This window comes from Asterias amurensis, chromosome 21 (genome assembly GCF_032118995.1).
Source record: "Asterias amurensis chromosome 21, ASM3211899v1".
Lineage (NCBI taxonomy): Eukaryota > Metazoa > Echinodermata > Asteroidea > Forcipulatida > Asteriidae > Asterias > Asterias amurensis.
Genome location: NC_092668.1, coordinates 7,422,084 through 7,434,436, shown reverse-complemented (window position 1 = coordinate 7,434,436; position 12,353 = coordinate 7,422,084). Strand labels below are relative to the sequence as shown.

Here is a 12,353-nt window from a genome sequence, read left to right as displayed (position 1 = left end):
AAATCAAGCATCTGAAAGCACACAACTTCGTGTGAGACGGATTTTTCTTTTCTTTCATAGGTATCTCGCAACTCCGACGACCAATCAAGCTCAAATTTTTACAGATTTGTTTTTTTTTAAAGAAATGAAAAACAGTCAAGGTCAATATACATCGGCTTGTTGGTCTAGTGGCATGATTCTCGCTTAGGGTGCGAGAGGTCCCTGGTTCAGTTCCGGGACAAGCCCTCTGAGAGTACAATTGTTTTTGTACTCACTTTGCACTCCCATCAGGTAAGAGAAAAGAGAACAGTCAAGGTCAAAATACATCGGCTTGTTGGTCTAGTGGCATGATTCTCGCTTTGGGTGCAAGAAGTCACTGGTTCAATTCCCGGACAAGCCCTCTGAGTGTACAATTGTTTTTGTACTCACTTTGCATTCCCATCAGGTAAGAGTAAAGAGAACAGTCAAGGTCAAAATACATCGGCTTGTTGGTCTAGTGGCATGATTCTCGCTTTGGGTGCGAGAAGTCCCGGGTTCAATTCCCGGACAAGCCCTTTGAGTGCAATTGTTTTGTACTCACTTTGCAACCCCATCAGGTAAGAAAAATGAGACCAGTCAAGGTCAATATACTTCGGCTTGTTGGTCTAGTGGCATGATTCTCGCTTAGGGTGCGAGAGGTCCCGGGTTCAATTCCCGGACAAGCCCTTTGAGTGTACAATTGTTTTTTGTACTCACTTTGCACTCCCATCAGGTTAGAGAAAAGAGAACAGTCAAGGTCAAAATACATCGGCTTGTTGGTCTAGTGGCATGATTCTCGCTTTGGGTGCGAGAGGTCCCGGGTTCAATTCCCGGACAAGCCCTTTGAGTGTACAATTGTTTTTTGTACTCACTTTGCACTCCCATCAGTTTAGAGAAAAGAGAACAGTCAAGGTCAAAATACATCGGCTTGTTGGTCTAGTGGCATGATTCTCGCTTTGGGTGCGAGAGGTCCCGGGTTCAATTCCCGGACAAGCCCTTTGAGTGTACAATTTTGTTTTACTTTCTTTGCACCCCGTCAGTCAGGTTAGCGAAATGAGAACCGTCAAGAACAATGTACATCGGCTTGTTTGTATAGTGGCATGATTCTCGCTTCGGGTGCGAGAGGTCCCGGGTGCAATTCCCGGACAAGCCCTTTGAGTGTACAATTATTGTTGTACTCACTTTGCACCCCCATCAAGTAAGAGAAAAGAGAACAGTCAAGGTCAAAATACATCGGCTTGTTGGTCTAGTGGTATGATTCTCGCTTAGGGTGCGAGAGGTTCGGGGTTCAATTCCCGGACAAGCCCTTTGAGTGTACAATTGTTTTTGTACTCACTTTGCACTCCCTTCAGGTAAGAGAAAAGAGAACAGTCAAGGTCAAAATACATCGGCTTGTTGGTCTAGTGGCATGATTTTCGCTTAGGGTGCGACAGGTCCCGGGTTCAATTACCGGACCAGCCCTTTGAGTGTACAATTGTTTTTGTACTCACTTTGCACTCCCATCAGGTAAGAGAAAAGAGAACAGTCAAGGTCAACACACATCGGCTTGTTGGTCTAGTGGCATGATTCTCGCTTAGGGTGCGAGAGGTCCCGGGTTCAATTCCCGGACAAGCCCTTTGAGTGTACAATTTTTTTTGTACTCACTTTGACCCCCATCAGGTAAGAGAAATAAGAACAGTCAAGGTCAGTATACATCGGCTTGTTGGTCAAGTGGCACGATTATCGCTTAGGGTGCGAGAGGTCCCGGGTTCAATTCCCGGACAAGCCCTCTGAGTGTACAATTGTTTTTGTATTCACTTTGCACCCCCATCAGGTAAGAAAAATGAGAACAGTCAAGAACAATGTACATCGGCTTGTTGGTCTAGTGGCATGATTTTCGCTTAGGGTGCGACAGGTCTCGGGTTCAATTCCCGGACAATCCCTTTGAGTGTACAATTGTTTTTGTACTCACTTTGCACTCCCATCAGGTAAGAGAAAAGAGAACAGTCAAGGTCAGTATACATCGGCTTGTTGGCCTAGTGGCATGATTCTCGCTTTGGGTGCGAGAGATCCCGGGTTCAATTCCCGGACAAGCCCTTTGAGTGTACAATTGTTTTTGTACTCACTTTGCACCCCCATCAGGTCAGCGAAAAGAGAACAGTCAAGGTCAAAATACATCGGCTTGTTGGTCTAGTGGTATGATTCTCGCTTAGGGTGCGAGAGGTCCCGGGTTCAATTCCCTTACAAGCCCTTTGAGTGTACAATTTTTTTTGTACTCACTTTGCACCCCCATCAGGTAAGAGAAATGAGAACAGCCAAGACCGATGTACATCGGCTTGTTGGTCTAGTGGCATGATTCTCGCTTTGGGTGCGAGAGGTCCCGGGTTCAATTCCCGGACAAGCCCTTTGAGTGCAATTGTTTTGTACTCACTTTGCACCCCCATCAGGTAAGAGAAATGAGAACAGTCAAGGTCAATATACATCGGCTTGTTGGTCTAGTGGCATGATTCTCGCTTTGGGTGCGAGAGGTCCCGGGTTCAATTCCCGGACAAGCCCTTTGAGTGTACAATTGTTTTTGTACTCACTTTGCACTCCCTTCAGGTAAGAGAAAAGAGAACAGTCAAGGTCAAAATACATCGGCTTGGTGGTCTAGTGGCATGATTTTCGCTTAGGGTGCGACAGGTCCCGGAATCAATTCCCGGACAAGCCCTTTGAGTGTACAATTGTTTTTGTACTCACTTTGCACTCCCATCAGGTAAGAGAAAAGAGAACAGTCAAGGTCAACACACATCGGCTTGTTGGTCTAGTGGCATGATTCTCGCTTTGGGTGCGAGAGGTCCCGGGTTCAATTCCCGGACAAGCCCTTTGAGTGTACAATTGTTTTTGTACTCACTTTGCACCCCATCAGGTAAGAGAAAAGAGAACAGTCAATGTCAAACCACATCGGCTTGTTGGTCTAGTGGCATGATTCTCGCTTAGGGTGCGAGAGGTCCCGGGTTCAATTCCCTTACAAGCCCTTTGAGTGTACAATTGTTTTTGTACTCACTTTGCACCCCATCAGGTAAGAGAAAAGAGAACAGTCAATGTCAAACCACATCGGCTTGTTGGTCTAGTGGCACGATTCTCGCTTAGGGTGCGAGAGGTCCCGGGTTCAATTCCCGGACAAGCCCTTTGAGTGTACAATTGTTTTTGTACTCACTTTGCACCCCCATCAGATAAGAGAAAGGAGAACAGTGAAGGTCAAAATACATCGGCTTGTTGGTCTAGTGGCATGATTCTCGCTTAGGGTGCGAGAGGTCCCGGGTTCAATTCCCGGACAAGCCCTTTCAGTGTCTACTGTTTTTGTACTCACTTTGCACCCCCATCAGGTAAGAGAAAAGAGAACAGTCAAGGTCAGTATACATCGGCTTGTTGGTCTAGTGGCATGATTCTCGCTTCGGCTGCGAGAGGTCCCGGGTTCAATTCCCGGACAAGCCCTCTGAGTGTACAATTGTTTTTGTACTCACTTTGCACTCCCATCAGGTAAGAAAAAAGAGAACAGTCAAGGTCAAAAAACATCGGCTTGTTGGTCTAGTGGCACGATTATCGCTTAGGGTGCGAGAGGTCCCGGGTTCAATTCCCGGACAAGCCCTCTGAGTGTACAATTGTTTTTGTACTCACTTTGCACTCCCATCAGGTAAGAGAAAAGAGAACAGTCAAGGTCAAAATACATCGGCTTGTTGGTCTAGTGGCATGATTCTCGCTTTGGGTGCGAGAGGTCCCGGGTTCAATTCCCGGACAAGCCCTTTGAGTGTACAATTGTTTTTGTACTCACTTTGCACTCCCATCAGGTAAGAGAATAGAGAACAGTCAAGGTCATAATACATCGGCTTGTTGGTCTAGTGGCATGATTCTCGCTTAGGGTGCGAGAGGTCCCGGGTTCAATTCCCGGACAAGCCCTTTGAGTGTACAATTGTTTTGTACTCACTTTGCATCCCCATCAGGTAAGAGAAATGAGAGCAGTCAAGGTCAAAATATATAGGCTTGTTGGTCTAGTGGCATGATTCTCGCTTAGGGTGCGAGATGTCCCGGGTTCAACTCCCGGACAAGCCCTTTTGGTGTACAATTGTTTTGTACTCAATTTGCACCCGATCAGGTTAGAGAAATGAGAACAGTCAAGGTAATAATACATCGGCTTGTTGGTCTAGTGGCATGATTCTCGCTTAGGGTGCGAGAGGTCCCGGGTTCAATTCCCGGACAAGCCCTTTGAGTACAATTGTTTTGTACTCACTTTGCACCCCCATCAGGTAAGAGAAAAGAGAACAGTCAAGGTCAGTATACATGGGCTTGTTGGTCTAGTGGCATGATTCTCGCTTCGGGTGCGAGAGGTCCCGGGTTCAATTCCCGGACAAGCCCTCTGAGTGTACAATTGTTTTTGTACTCAATTTGCACCCGATCAGGTTAGAGAAATGAGAACAGTCAAGGTAAAAATACATCGGCTTGTTGGTCTAGTGGCATGATTCTCGCTTTGGGTGCGAGAGATCCCGGGTTCAATTCCCGGACAAGCCCTTTGAGAGTACAATTGTTTTTGTACTCACTTTGCACTCAGATGCATATGTTGAGATACATCAGTAAAATAGACTGGTCTTTGACAATTACCAACAGTGTCCAATGTCTTTAAGAGAACATTTTGTTACGGTAAAGAAACAGTCACACATATAATGCTTGGGCACAATATAAAGGTGCAGATACCATTATAATGAACATTTATAAACAGGACTTAAAATGAGATTGAAGGGCCAGGACATAAAATATAAAGTATCCCCCCCCCCCGATTTCTCGTTTTGTTTGTTTGTATGAAAGTCAAATAAAGGACCAATCGTGAATAGTAAACTGAACAAACAAACCAAGGAAAATGTTCAACGTCAAAATGAAAGAAAAGAGCAAACTTGGTAAAAACACAAATATTTGGGACCTCTCGCACCCAAAGCGAGAATCCTGCCTCTAGACCAACAAGCCGATGTTTATTGACATTGACTGTTCTCATTTATCTAACCTGATCGGGTGCAAAGTGAGTACAAAAACAATTGTACACTCAAAGGGCTTGACCGGGAATTGAACCCGGGACATCTCGCACCCAAAGCGAGAATCATGCCACTAGACCAACAAGCCGATGTATTTTGACCTTGTCTGTTCTCTTTTCTCGTACCTGATGGGAGTGCAAAGTGAGTACAAAAACAATTGTACACTCAAAGGGCTTGTCCGGGAATTGAACCCAGGATCTCTCGCACCCAAAGCGAGAATCATGCCACTAGGCCAACAAGCCGATGTATATTGACCTTGACTGTTCTCATTTCTCTTACCTGATTGGGTTGAAAGTGAGTACAAAAACAATTGTACACTCAAAGGGCTTGTCCGGGAATTGAACCCGGGACCTCTCGCACCCTAAGCGAGAATCATGCCACTAGACCAACAAGCCGATGTATTTTGACATTGACTGTTCTCTTTTCTCTTACCTGATGGGAGTGCAAAGTGAGTACAAAACAATTGTACACTCAAAGGGCTTGTCCGGGAATTGAACCCGGGACCTCTCGCACCCTAAGCGAGAATCATGCCACTAGACCAACAAGCCGATATATTTTGACATTGACTGTTCTCTTTTCTCTTACCTGATGGGGGTGCAAAGTGAGTACAAAAACAATTGTACACTCAACGGGCTTGTCCGGGAATTAAACCCGGGACCTCTCGCACCCAAAGCGAGAATCATGCCACTAGACCAACAAGCCGATGTATATTGACCTTGACTGTTCTCATTTCTCTTACCTGATGGGGGTGCAAAGTGAGTACAAAAAAAATTGTACACTCAAAGGGCTTGTCCGGGAATTGAACCCGGGACCTCTCGCACCCTAAGCGAGAATCATGCCACTAGACCAACAAGCCGATGTATATTGACCTTGACTGTTTTCATTTCTCTTACCTTATGGGGGTGCAAAGTGAGTACAAAACAATTGCACTCGAAGGGCTTGTCCGGGAATTGAACCCGGAACCTCTCGCACCCAAAGCGAGAATCATGCCACTAGACCAACAAGCCGATGTATATTGACCTTGACTGTTTTCATTTCTCTTACCTGATGGGGGTGCAAAGTGAGTACAAAACAATTGCACTCGAAGGGCTTGTCCGGGAATTGAACCCGGGACCTCTCGCACCCAAAGCGAGAATCATGCCACTAGACCAACAAGCCGATATATACTGACCTTGACTGTTCTCTTTTCTCTTACCTGATTGGAGTGCAAAGTGAGTACAAAACAATTGTACACTCAAAGGGCTTGTCCGGGAATTGAACCCGGGACCTCTCGCACCCAAAGCGAGAATAATGCCACTAGACCAACAAGCCGATGTATTTTGACCTTGTCTGTTCTCTTTTCTCGTACCTGATGGGAGTGCAAAGTGAGTACAAAACAATTGTACACTCAAAGGGCTTGTCCGGGAATTGAACCCGGGATCTCTCGCACCCAAAGCGAGAATCATGCCACTAGGCCAACAAGCCGATGTATATTGACCTTGACTGTTCTTATTTCTCTTACCTGATTGGGTTGAAAGTGAGTACAAAACAATTGTACACTCAAAGGGCTTGTCCGGGAATTGAACCCGGGACCTCTCGCACCCAAAGCGAGAATCATGCCACTAGACCAACAAGCCGATGTATTTTGACCTTGTCTGTTCTCTTTTCTCGTACCTGATGGGAGTGCAAAGTGAGTACAAAAACAATTGTACACTCAAAAGGCTTGTCCGGGAATTGAACCCGGGATCTCTCGCACCCAAAGCGAGAATCATGCCACTAGGCCAACAAGCCGATGTGTATTGACCTTGACTGTTCTCATTTCTCTTACCTGATTGGGTTGAAAGTGAGTACAAAAACAATTGTACACTCAAAGGGCTTGTCCGGGATTTGAACCCGGGACCTCTCGCACCCTAAGCGAGAATCATGCCACTAGACCAACAAGCCAATGTATTTTGACATTGACTGTTCTCTTTTCTCTTACCTGATGGGAGTGCAAAATGAGTACAAAACAATTGTACACTCAAAGGGCTTGTCCGGGAATTGAACCCGGGACCTCTCGCACCCTAAGCGAGAATCATGCCACTAGACCAACAAGCCGATATATTTTGACATTGACTGTTCTCTTTTCTCTTACCTGATGGGAGTGCAAAGTGAGTACAAAAACAATTGTACACTCAACGGGCTTGTCCGGGAATTGAACCCGGGACCTCTCGCACCCAAAGCGAGAATCATGCCACTAGACCAACAAGCCGATGTATATTGACCTTGACTGTTCTCATTTCTCTTACCTGATGGGGGTGCAAAGTGAGTACAAAACAATTGCACTCAATGGGCTTGTCCGGGAATTGAACCCGGGACCTCTCGCACCCAAAGCGAAAATCATTCCACTACACCAACAAGCCGATGTACATTGATCTTGACTGTTCTCATTTCTCTTACCTGATGGGGGTGCAAAGTGAGTACCAAAAAAAATGTACACTCAAAGGGCTTGTCCGGGAATTGAACCCGGGACCTCTCGCACCCAAAGCGAGAATCATGCCACTAGACCAACAAGCCGATGTATTTTGACCTTGTCTGTTCTCTTTTCTCTTACCTGATTGGGTTGAAAGTGAGTACAAAACAATTGCACACTGAAAGGGCTTGTCCGGGAATTGAACCCGGGACCTCTCGCACCCTAAGCGAGAATCATGCCACTAGACCAACAAGCCGATGTATTTTGACCTTGACTGTTCTCATTTCTCTTACCTGATGGGAGTGCAAAGTGAGTACACAAACAATTGTACACTCAAAGGGCTTGTCCGGGAATTGAACCCGGGATCTCTCGCACCCAAAGCGAGAATCATGCCACTAGGCCAACAAGCCGATGTATATTGACCTTGACTGTTCTCTTTTCTCGTACCTGATAGGAGTGCAAAGTGAGTACAAAAACAATTGTACACTCAAAGGGCTTGTCCGGGAATTGAACCCGGGATCTCTCGCACCCAAAGCGAGAATCATGCCACTAGGCCAACAAGCCGATGTATATTGACCTTGACTGTTCTCATTTCTCTTACCTGATTGGGTTGAAAGTGAGTACAAAACAATTGTACACTCAAAGGGCTTGTCCGGGAATTGAACCCGGGACCTCTCGCACCCTAAGCGAGAATCATGCCACTAGACAAACAAGCCGATGTATTTTGACAATGACTGTTCTCTTTTCTCTTACCTGATGAGAGTGCAAAATGAGTACAAAACAATTGTACACTCAAAGGGCTTGTCCGGGAATTGAACCCGGGACCTCTCGCACCCTAAGCGAGAATCATGCCACTAGACCAACAAGCCGATATATTTTGACATTGACTGTTCTCTTTTCTCTTACCTGATGGGAGTGCAAAGTGAGTACAAAAACAATTGTACACTCAACGGGCTTGTCCGGGAATTGAACCCTGGACCTCTCGCACCCAAAGCGAAAATCATGCCACTAGACCAACAAGCCGATGTATATTGACCTGGACTGTTCTCATGTTCTCATTTCTTTTACCTGATGGGGGTGCAAAGTGAGTACAAAACAATTGTACTCAAAGGGCTTGTCCGGGAATTGAACCCGGGACCTCTCGCACCCAAAGCGAAAATCATGCCACTAGACCAACAAGCCGATGTACATTGATCTTGACTGTCTCATTTCTCTTACCTGATGGGGGTGCAAAGTGAGTACAAAAAAAATTGTACACTCAAAGGGCTTGTAAGGGAATTGAACCCGGGACCTCTCGCACCCTAAGCGAGAATCATGCCACTAGACCAACAAGCCGATGTATATTGACCTTGACTGTTTTCATTTCTCTTACCTGATGGGGGTGCAAAGTGAGTACAAAAACAATTGTACACTCAAAGGGCTTGTCCGGGAATTGAACCCGGGATCTCCGCACCCAAAGCGAGAATCATGCCACTAGGCCAACAAGCCGATGTATATTGACCTTGACTGTTCTCATTTCTCTTACCTGATTGGGTTGAAAGTGAGTACAAAACAATTGTACACTCAAAGGGCTTGTCCGGGAATTGAACCCGGGACCTCTCGCACCCTAAGCGAGAATCATGCCACTAGACAAACAAGCCGATGTATTTTGACATTGACTGTTCTCTTTTCTCTTACCTGATGGGAGTGCAAAATGAGTACAAAACAATTGTACACTCAAAGGGCTTGTCCGGGAATTGAACCCGGGACCTCTCGCACCCTAAGCGAGAATCATGCCACTAGACCAACAAGCCGATATATTTTGACATTGACTGTTCTCTTTTCTCTTACCTGATGGGAGTGCAAAGTGAGTACAAAAACAATTGTACACTCAACGGGCTTGTCCGGGAATTGAACCCGGGACCTCTCGCACCCAAAGCGAGAATCATGCCACTAGACCAACAAGCCGATGTATATTGACCTTGACTGTTATCATTTCTCTTACCTGATGGGGGTGCAAAGTGAGTACAAAACAATTGCACTCAAAGGGCTTGTCCGGGAATTGAACCAGGGACCTCTCGCACCCAAAGCGAAAATCATGCCACTAGACCAACAAGCCGATGTACATTGATCTTGACTGTTCTTATTTCTCTTACCTGATGGGGGTGCAAAGTGAGTACAAAAAAAATTGTACACTCAAAGGGCTTGTCCGGGAATTGAACCCGGGATCTCTCGCACCCAAAGCGAGAATCATGCCACTAGGCCAACAAGCCGATGTATATTGACCTTGACTGTTCTCATTTCTCTTACCTGATTGGGTTGAAAGTGAGTACAAAACAATTGTACACTCAAAGGGCTTGTCCGGGAATTGAACCCGGGACCTCTCGCACCCTAAGCGAGAATCATGCCACTAGACAAACAAGCCGATGTATTTTGACAATGACTGTTCTCTTTTCTCTTACCTGATGAGAGTGCAAAATGAGTACAAAACAATTGTACACTCAAAGGGCTTGTCCGGGAATTGAACCCGGGACCTCTCGCACCCTAAGCGAGAATCATGCCACTAGACCAACAAGCCGATATATTTTGACATTGACTGTTCTCTTTTCTCTTACCTGATGGGAGTGCAAAGTGAGTACAAAAACAATTGTACACTCAACGGGCTTGTCCGGGAATTGAACCCTGGACCTCTCGCACCCAAAGCGAGAATCATGCCACTAGACCAACAAGCCGATGTATATTGACCTTGACTGTTCTCATTTCTTTTACCTGATGGGGGTGCAAAGTGAGTACAAAACAATTGTACTCAAAGGGCTTGTCCGGGAATTGAACCCGGGACCTCTCGCACCCAAAGCGAAAATCATGCCACTAGACCAACAAGCCGATGTACATTGATCTTGACTGTCTCATTTCTCTTACCTGATGGGGGTGCAAAGTGAGTACAAAGAAAATTGTACACTCAAAGGGCTTGTAAGGGAATTGAACCCGGGACCTCTCGCACCCTAAGCGAGAATCATGCCACTAGACCAACAAGCCGATGTATATTGACCTTGACTGTTTTCATTTCTCTTACCTGATGGGGGTGCAAAGTGAGTACAAAAACAATTGTACACTCAAAGGGCTTGTCCGGGAATTGAACCCGGGATCTCCGCACCCAAAGCGAGAATCATGCCACTAGGCCAACAAGCCGATGTATATTGACCTTGACTGTTCTCATTTCTCTTACCTGATTGGGTTGAAAGTGAGTACAAAACAATTGTACACTCAAAGGGCTTGTCCGGGAATTGAACCCGGGACCTCTCGCACCCTAAGCGAGAATCATGCCACTAGACAAACAAGCCGATGTATTTTGACATTGACTGTTCTCTTTTCTCTTACCTGATGGGAGTGCAAAATGAGTACAAAACAATTGTACACTCAAAGGGCTTGTCCGGGAATTGAACCCGGGACCTCTCGCACCCTAAGCGAGAATCATGCCACTAGACCAACAAGCCGATATATTTTGACATTGACTGTTCTCTTTTCTCTTACCTGATGGGAGTGCAAAGTGAGTACAAAAACAATTGTACACTCAACGGGCTTGTCCGGGAATTGAACCCGGGACCTCTCGCACCCAAAGCGAGAATCATGCCACTAGACCAACAAGCCGATGTATATTGACCTTGACTGTTCTCATTTCTCTTACCTGATGGGGGTGCAAAGTGAGTACAAAACAATTGCACTCAAAGGGCTTGTCCGGGAATTGAACCCGGGACCTCTCGCACCCAAAGCGAAAATCATGCCACTAGACCAACAAGCCGATGTACATTGATCTTGACTGTTCTTATTTCTCTTACGTGATGGGGGTGCAAAGTGAGTACAAAAAAAATTGTACACTCAAAGGGCTTGTAAAGGAATTGAACCCGGGACCTCTCGCACCCTAAGCGAGAATCATGCCACTAGATCAACAAGCCGATGTATATTGACCTTGACTGTTTTCATTTCTCTTACCTGATGGGGGTGCAAAGTGAGTACAAAACAATTGCACTCGAAGGGCTTGTCCGGGAATTGAACCCGGGACCTCTCGCACCCATAGCGAGAATCATGGCACTAGACCAACAAGCCAATGTATACTGACCTTGACTGTTCCTTTTTCTCTTACCTGATTGGAGTGCAAAGTGAGTACAAAACTATTGTGCACTCAAAGGGCTTGTCCGGGAATTGAACCCGGGATCTCTCGCACCCAAAGCGAGAATCATGCCACTAGACCAACAAGCCGATATATATTGAACTTGACTGTTCTCATTTCTCTTACCTGATGGGGGTGCAAAGTGAGTACAAAACAATTGCACTCAAAGGGCTTGTCCGGGAATTGAACCCGGGACCTCTCGCACCCAAAGCGAGAATCATGCCACTAGACCAACAAGCCGATGTGGTTTGACCTTGACTGTTCTCTTTTCTCTTACCTGATGGGAGTGCAAAGTGAGTACAAAAACAATTGTACACTCAAAGCGCTTGTGCTGGAATTGAACCCGGGACCTCTCGCACCCAAAGCGAGAATCATGCCACTAGACCAACAAGCCGATGTATTTTGACCTTGACTGTTCTTTTTTTTCGTACCTGATGGGAGTGCAAAGTGAGTACAAAAACAATTGTACACTCAAAGGGCTTGTCCGGGAATTGAACCCGGGACCTCTCGCACCCTAAGCGAGAATCATGCCACTAGACCAACAAGCCGATGTGGTTTGACCCTGACTGTTCTCTTTTCTCTTACCTGATGGGAGTGCAAAGTGAGTACAAAAACAATTGTACACTCAAAGGGCTTGTCCGGGAATTGAACCCGGGACCTCTCGCACCCTAAGCGAGAATCATGCCACTAGACCAACAAGCCGATGTGGTTTGACCTTGACTGTTCTCTTTTCTCT

The 12,353-nt window shown here is 46.1% G+C and overlaps 1 protein-coding gene and 64 non-coding genes across 65 annotated transcripts in view; 24 read left to right on the top strand and 41 right to left on the bottom strand.

Moving 5' to 3' along the window:
* LOC139953114 (uncharacterized) overlaps positions 1-12,353 on the top strand; it is a 47,634-nt gene that overhangs the window by 9,316 nt on the left and 25,965 nt on the right. The window lies entirely within an intron of this gene.
* On the top strand, positions 154-225 carry Trnap-agg (transfer RNA proline (anticodon AGG)). The gene has a single exon. It is a non-coding gene; the product is annotated as a tRNA-Pro (tRNA).
* Positions 462-533, top strand: Trnap-ugg (transfer RNA proline (anticodon UGG)). Its single transcript has one exon. It is a non-coding gene; the product is annotated as a tRNA-Pro (tRNA).
* Trnap-agg (transfer RNA proline (anticodon AGG)) lies at positions 613-684 on the top strand. Its single transcript has one exon. It is a non-coding gene; the product is annotated as a tRNA-Pro (tRNA).
* Trnap-ugg (transfer RNA proline (anticodon UGG)) lies at positions 768-839 on the top strand. The gene has a single exon. It is a non-coding gene; the product is annotated as a tRNA-Pro (tRNA).
* Positions 923-994, top strand: Trnap-ugg (transfer RNA proline (anticodon UGG)). Its single transcript has one exon. It is a non-coding gene; the product is annotated as a tRNA-Pro (tRNA).
* Positions 1,233-1,304, top strand: Trnap-agg (transfer RNA proline (anticodon AGG)). The gene has a single exon. It is a non-coding gene; the product is annotated as a tRNA-Pro (tRNA).
* On the top strand, positions 1,541-1,612 carry Trnap-agg (transfer RNA proline (anticodon AGG)). The gene has a single exon. It is a non-coding gene; the product is annotated as a tRNA-Pro (tRNA).
* Positions 1,694-1,765, top strand: Trnap-agg (transfer RNA proline (anticodon AGG)). Its single transcript has one exon. It is a non-coding gene; the product is annotated as a tRNA-Pro (tRNA).
* Positions 2,002-2,073, top strand: Trnap-ugg (transfer RNA proline (anticodon UGG)). The gene has a single exon. It is a non-coding gene; the product is annotated as a tRNA-Pro (tRNA).
* Positions 2,156-2,227, top strand: Trnap-agg (transfer RNA proline (anticodon AGG)). The gene has a single exon. It is a non-coding gene; the product is annotated as a tRNA-Pro (tRNA).
* Positions 2,310-2,381, top strand: Trnap-ugg (transfer RNA proline (anticodon UGG)). The gene has a single exon. It is a non-coding gene; the product is annotated as a tRNA-Pro (tRNA).
* On the top strand, positions 2,461-2,532 carry Trnap-ugg (transfer RNA proline (anticodon UGG)). The gene has a single exon. It is a non-coding gene; the product is annotated as a tRNA-Pro (tRNA).
* On the top strand, positions 2,769-2,840 carry Trnap-ugg (transfer RNA proline (anticodon UGG)). Its single transcript has one exon. It is a non-coding gene; the product is annotated as a tRNA-Pro (tRNA).
* Positions 3,075-3,146, top strand: Trnap-agg (transfer RNA proline (anticodon AGG)). The gene has a single exon. It is a non-coding gene; the product is annotated as a tRNA-Pro (tRNA).
* Trnap-agg (transfer RNA proline (anticodon AGG)) lies at positions 3,229-3,300 on the top strand. The gene has a single exon. It is a non-coding gene; the product is annotated as a tRNA-Pro (tRNA).
* On the top strand, positions 3,382-3,453 carry Trnap-cgg (transfer RNA proline (anticodon CGG)). Its single transcript has one exon. It is a non-coding gene; the product is annotated as a tRNA-Pro (tRNA).
* Trnap-agg (transfer RNA proline (anticodon AGG)) lies at positions 3,536-3,607 on the top strand. The gene has a single exon. It is a non-coding gene; the product is annotated as a tRNA-Pro (tRNA).
* Positions 3,690-3,761, top strand: Trnap-ugg (transfer RNA proline (anticodon UGG)). Its single transcript has one exon. It is a non-coding gene; the product is annotated as a tRNA-Pro (tRNA).
* On the top strand, positions 3,844-3,915 carry Trnap-agg (transfer RNA proline (anticodon AGG)). The gene has a single exon. It is a non-coding gene; the product is annotated as a tRNA-Pro (tRNA).
* On the top strand, positions 3,997-4,068 carry Trnap-agg (transfer RNA proline (anticodon AGG)). The gene has a single exon. It is a non-coding gene; the product is annotated as a tRNA-Pro (tRNA).
* On the top strand, positions 4,149-4,220 carry Trnap-agg (transfer RNA proline (anticodon AGG)). Its single transcript has one exon. It is a non-coding gene; the product is annotated as a tRNA-Pro (tRNA).
* Positions 4,300-4,371, top strand: Trnap-cgg (transfer RNA proline (anticodon CGG)). The gene has a single exon. It is a non-coding gene; the product is annotated as a tRNA-Pro (tRNA).
* Trnap-ugg (transfer RNA proline (anticodon UGG)) lies at positions 4,453-4,524 on the top strand. The gene has a single exon. It is a non-coding gene; the product is annotated as a tRNA-Pro (tRNA).
* Positions 5,056-5,127, bottom strand: Trnap-ugg (transfer RNA proline (anticodon UGG)). The gene has a single exon. It is a non-coding gene; the product is annotated as a tRNA-Pro (tRNA).
* Trnap-ugg (transfer RNA proline (anticodon UGG)) lies at positions 5,210-5,281 on the bottom strand. Its single transcript has one exon. It is a non-coding gene; the product is annotated as a tRNA-Pro (tRNA).
* On the bottom strand, positions 5,363-5,434 carry Trnap-agg (transfer RNA proline (anticodon AGG)). Its single transcript has one exon. It is a non-coding gene; the product is annotated as a tRNA-Pro (tRNA).
* On the bottom strand, positions 5,516-5,587 carry Trnap-agg (transfer RNA proline (anticodon AGG)). The gene has a single exon. It is a non-coding gene; the product is annotated as a tRNA-Pro (tRNA).
* Trnap-ugg (transfer RNA proline (anticodon UGG)) lies at positions 5,670-5,741 on the bottom strand. Its single transcript has one exon. It is a non-coding gene; the product is annotated as a tRNA-Pro (tRNA).
* Positions 5,824-5,895, bottom strand: Trnap-agg (transfer RNA proline (anticodon AGG)). Its single transcript has one exon. It is a non-coding gene; the product is annotated as a tRNA-Pro (tRNA).
* Positions 5,975-6,046, bottom strand: Trnap-ugg (transfer RNA proline (anticodon UGG)). Its single transcript has one exon. It is a non-coding gene; the product is annotated as a tRNA-Pro (tRNA).
* On the bottom strand, positions 6,126-6,197 carry Trnap-ugg (transfer RNA proline (anticodon UGG)). The gene has a single exon. It is a non-coding gene; the product is annotated as a tRNA-Pro (tRNA).
* Positions 6,279-6,350, bottom strand: Trnap-ugg (transfer RNA proline (anticodon UGG)). The gene has a single exon. It is a non-coding gene; the product is annotated as a tRNA-Pro (tRNA).
* Trnap-ugg (transfer RNA proline (anticodon UGG)) lies at positions 6,432-6,503 on the bottom strand. Its single transcript has one exon. It is a non-coding gene; the product is annotated as a tRNA-Pro (tRNA).
* Positions 6,584-6,655, bottom strand: Trnap-ugg (transfer RNA proline (anticodon UGG)). Its single transcript has one exon. It is a non-coding gene; the product is annotated as a tRNA-Pro (tRNA).
* Positions 6,738-6,809, bottom strand: Trnap-ugg (transfer RNA proline (anticodon UGG)). Its single transcript has one exon. It is a non-coding gene; the product is annotated as a tRNA-Pro (tRNA).
* Trnap-agg (transfer RNA proline (anticodon AGG)) lies at positions 6,891-6,962 on the bottom strand. Its single transcript has one exon. It is a non-coding gene; the product is annotated as a tRNA-Pro (tRNA).
* Positions 7,044-7,115, bottom strand: Trnap-agg (transfer RNA proline (anticodon AGG)). Its single transcript has one exon. It is a non-coding gene; the product is annotated as a tRNA-Pro (tRNA).
* Positions 7,198-7,269, bottom strand: Trnap-ugg (transfer RNA proline (anticodon UGG)). Its single transcript has one exon. It is a non-coding gene; the product is annotated as a tRNA-Pro (tRNA).
* Trnap-ugg (transfer RNA proline (anticodon UGG)) lies at positions 7,349-7,420 on the bottom strand. Its single transcript has one exon. It is a non-coding gene; the product is annotated as a tRNA-Pro (tRNA).
* On the bottom strand, positions 7,503-7,574 carry Trnap-ugg (transfer RNA proline (anticodon UGG)). The gene has a single exon. It is a non-coding gene; the product is annotated as a tRNA-Pro (tRNA).
* On the bottom strand, positions 7,655-7,726 carry Trnap-agg (transfer RNA proline (anticodon AGG)). The gene has a single exon. It is a non-coding gene; the product is annotated as a tRNA-Pro (tRNA).
* Trnap-ugg (transfer RNA proline (anticodon UGG)) lies at positions 7,809-7,880 on the bottom strand. The gene has a single exon. It is a non-coding gene; the product is annotated as a tRNA-Pro (tRNA).
* On the bottom strand, positions 7,963-8,034 carry Trnap-ugg (transfer RNA proline (anticodon UGG)). The gene has a single exon. It is a non-coding gene; the product is annotated as a tRNA-Pro (tRNA).
* Positions 8,115-8,186, bottom strand: Trnap-agg (transfer RNA proline (anticodon AGG)). The gene has a single exon. It is a non-coding gene; the product is annotated as a tRNA-Pro (tRNA).
* Positions 8,268-8,339, bottom strand: Trnap-agg (transfer RNA proline (anticodon AGG)). Its single transcript has one exon. It is a non-coding gene; the product is annotated as a tRNA-Pro (tRNA).
* Positions 8,422-8,493, bottom strand: Trnap-ugg (transfer RNA proline (anticodon UGG)). The gene has a single exon. It is a non-coding gene; the product is annotated as a tRNA-Pro (tRNA).
* Positions 8,581-8,652, bottom strand: Trnap-ugg (transfer RNA proline (anticodon UGG)). Its single transcript has one exon. It is a non-coding gene; the product is annotated as a tRNA-Pro (tRNA).
* Positions 9,039-9,110, bottom strand: Trnap-agg (transfer RNA proline (anticodon AGG)). Its single transcript has one exon. It is a non-coding gene; the product is annotated as a tRNA-Pro (tRNA).
* Positions 9,192-9,263, bottom strand: Trnap-agg (transfer RNA proline (anticodon AGG)). The gene has a single exon. It is a non-coding gene; the product is annotated as a tRNA-Pro (tRNA).
* Trnap-ugg (transfer RNA proline (anticodon UGG)) lies at positions 9,346-9,417 on the bottom strand. Its single transcript has one exon. It is a non-coding gene; the product is annotated as a tRNA-Pro (tRNA).
* On the bottom strand, positions 9,497-9,568 carry Trnap-ugg (transfer RNA proline (anticodon UGG)). The gene has a single exon. It is a non-coding gene; the product is annotated as a tRNA-Pro (tRNA).
* On the bottom strand, positions 9,651-9,722 carry Trnap-ugg (transfer RNA proline (anticodon UGG)). Its single transcript has one exon. It is a non-coding gene; the product is annotated as a tRNA-Pro (tRNA).
* Trnap-agg (transfer RNA proline (anticodon AGG)) lies at positions 9,803-9,874 on the bottom strand. Its single transcript has one exon. It is a non-coding gene; the product is annotated as a tRNA-Pro (tRNA).
* Positions 9,956-10,027, bottom strand: Trnap-agg (transfer RNA proline (anticodon AGG)). The gene has a single exon. It is a non-coding gene; the product is annotated as a tRNA-Pro (tRNA).
* On the bottom strand, positions 10,110-10,181 carry Trnap-ugg (transfer RNA proline (anticodon UGG)). Its single transcript has one exon. It is a non-coding gene; the product is annotated as a tRNA-Pro (tRNA).
* Trnap-ugg (transfer RNA proline (anticodon UGG)) lies at positions 10,261-10,332 on the bottom strand. Its single transcript has one exon. It is a non-coding gene; the product is annotated as a tRNA-Pro (tRNA).
* Trnap-agg (transfer RNA proline (anticodon AGG)) lies at positions 10,719-10,790 on the bottom strand. Its single transcript has one exon. It is a non-coding gene; the product is annotated as a tRNA-Pro (tRNA).
* Trnap-agg (transfer RNA proline (anticodon AGG)) lies at positions 10,872-10,943 on the bottom strand. The gene has a single exon. It is a non-coding gene; the product is annotated as a tRNA-Pro (tRNA).
* Trnap-ugg (transfer RNA proline (anticodon UGG)) lies at positions 11,026-11,097 on the bottom strand. The gene has a single exon. It is a non-coding gene; the product is annotated as a tRNA-Pro (tRNA).
* Positions 11,177-11,248, bottom strand: Trnap-ugg (transfer RNA proline (anticodon UGG)). The gene has a single exon. It is a non-coding gene; the product is annotated as a tRNA-Pro (tRNA).
* On the bottom strand, positions 11,635-11,706 carry Trnap-ugg (transfer RNA proline (anticodon UGG)). Its single transcript has one exon. It is a non-coding gene; the product is annotated as a tRNA-Pro (tRNA).
* Trnap-ugg (transfer RNA proline (anticodon UGG)) lies at positions 11,786-11,857 on the bottom strand. Its single transcript has one exon. It is a non-coding gene; the product is annotated as a tRNA-Pro (tRNA).
* Trnap-agg (transfer RNA proline (anticodon AGG)) lies at positions 12,094-12,165 on the bottom strand. The gene has a single exon. It is a non-coding gene; the product is annotated as a tRNA-Pro (tRNA).
* Trnap-agg (transfer RNA proline (anticodon AGG)) lies at positions 12,248-12,319 on the bottom strand. The gene has a single exon. It is a non-coding gene; the product is annotated as a tRNA-Pro (tRNA).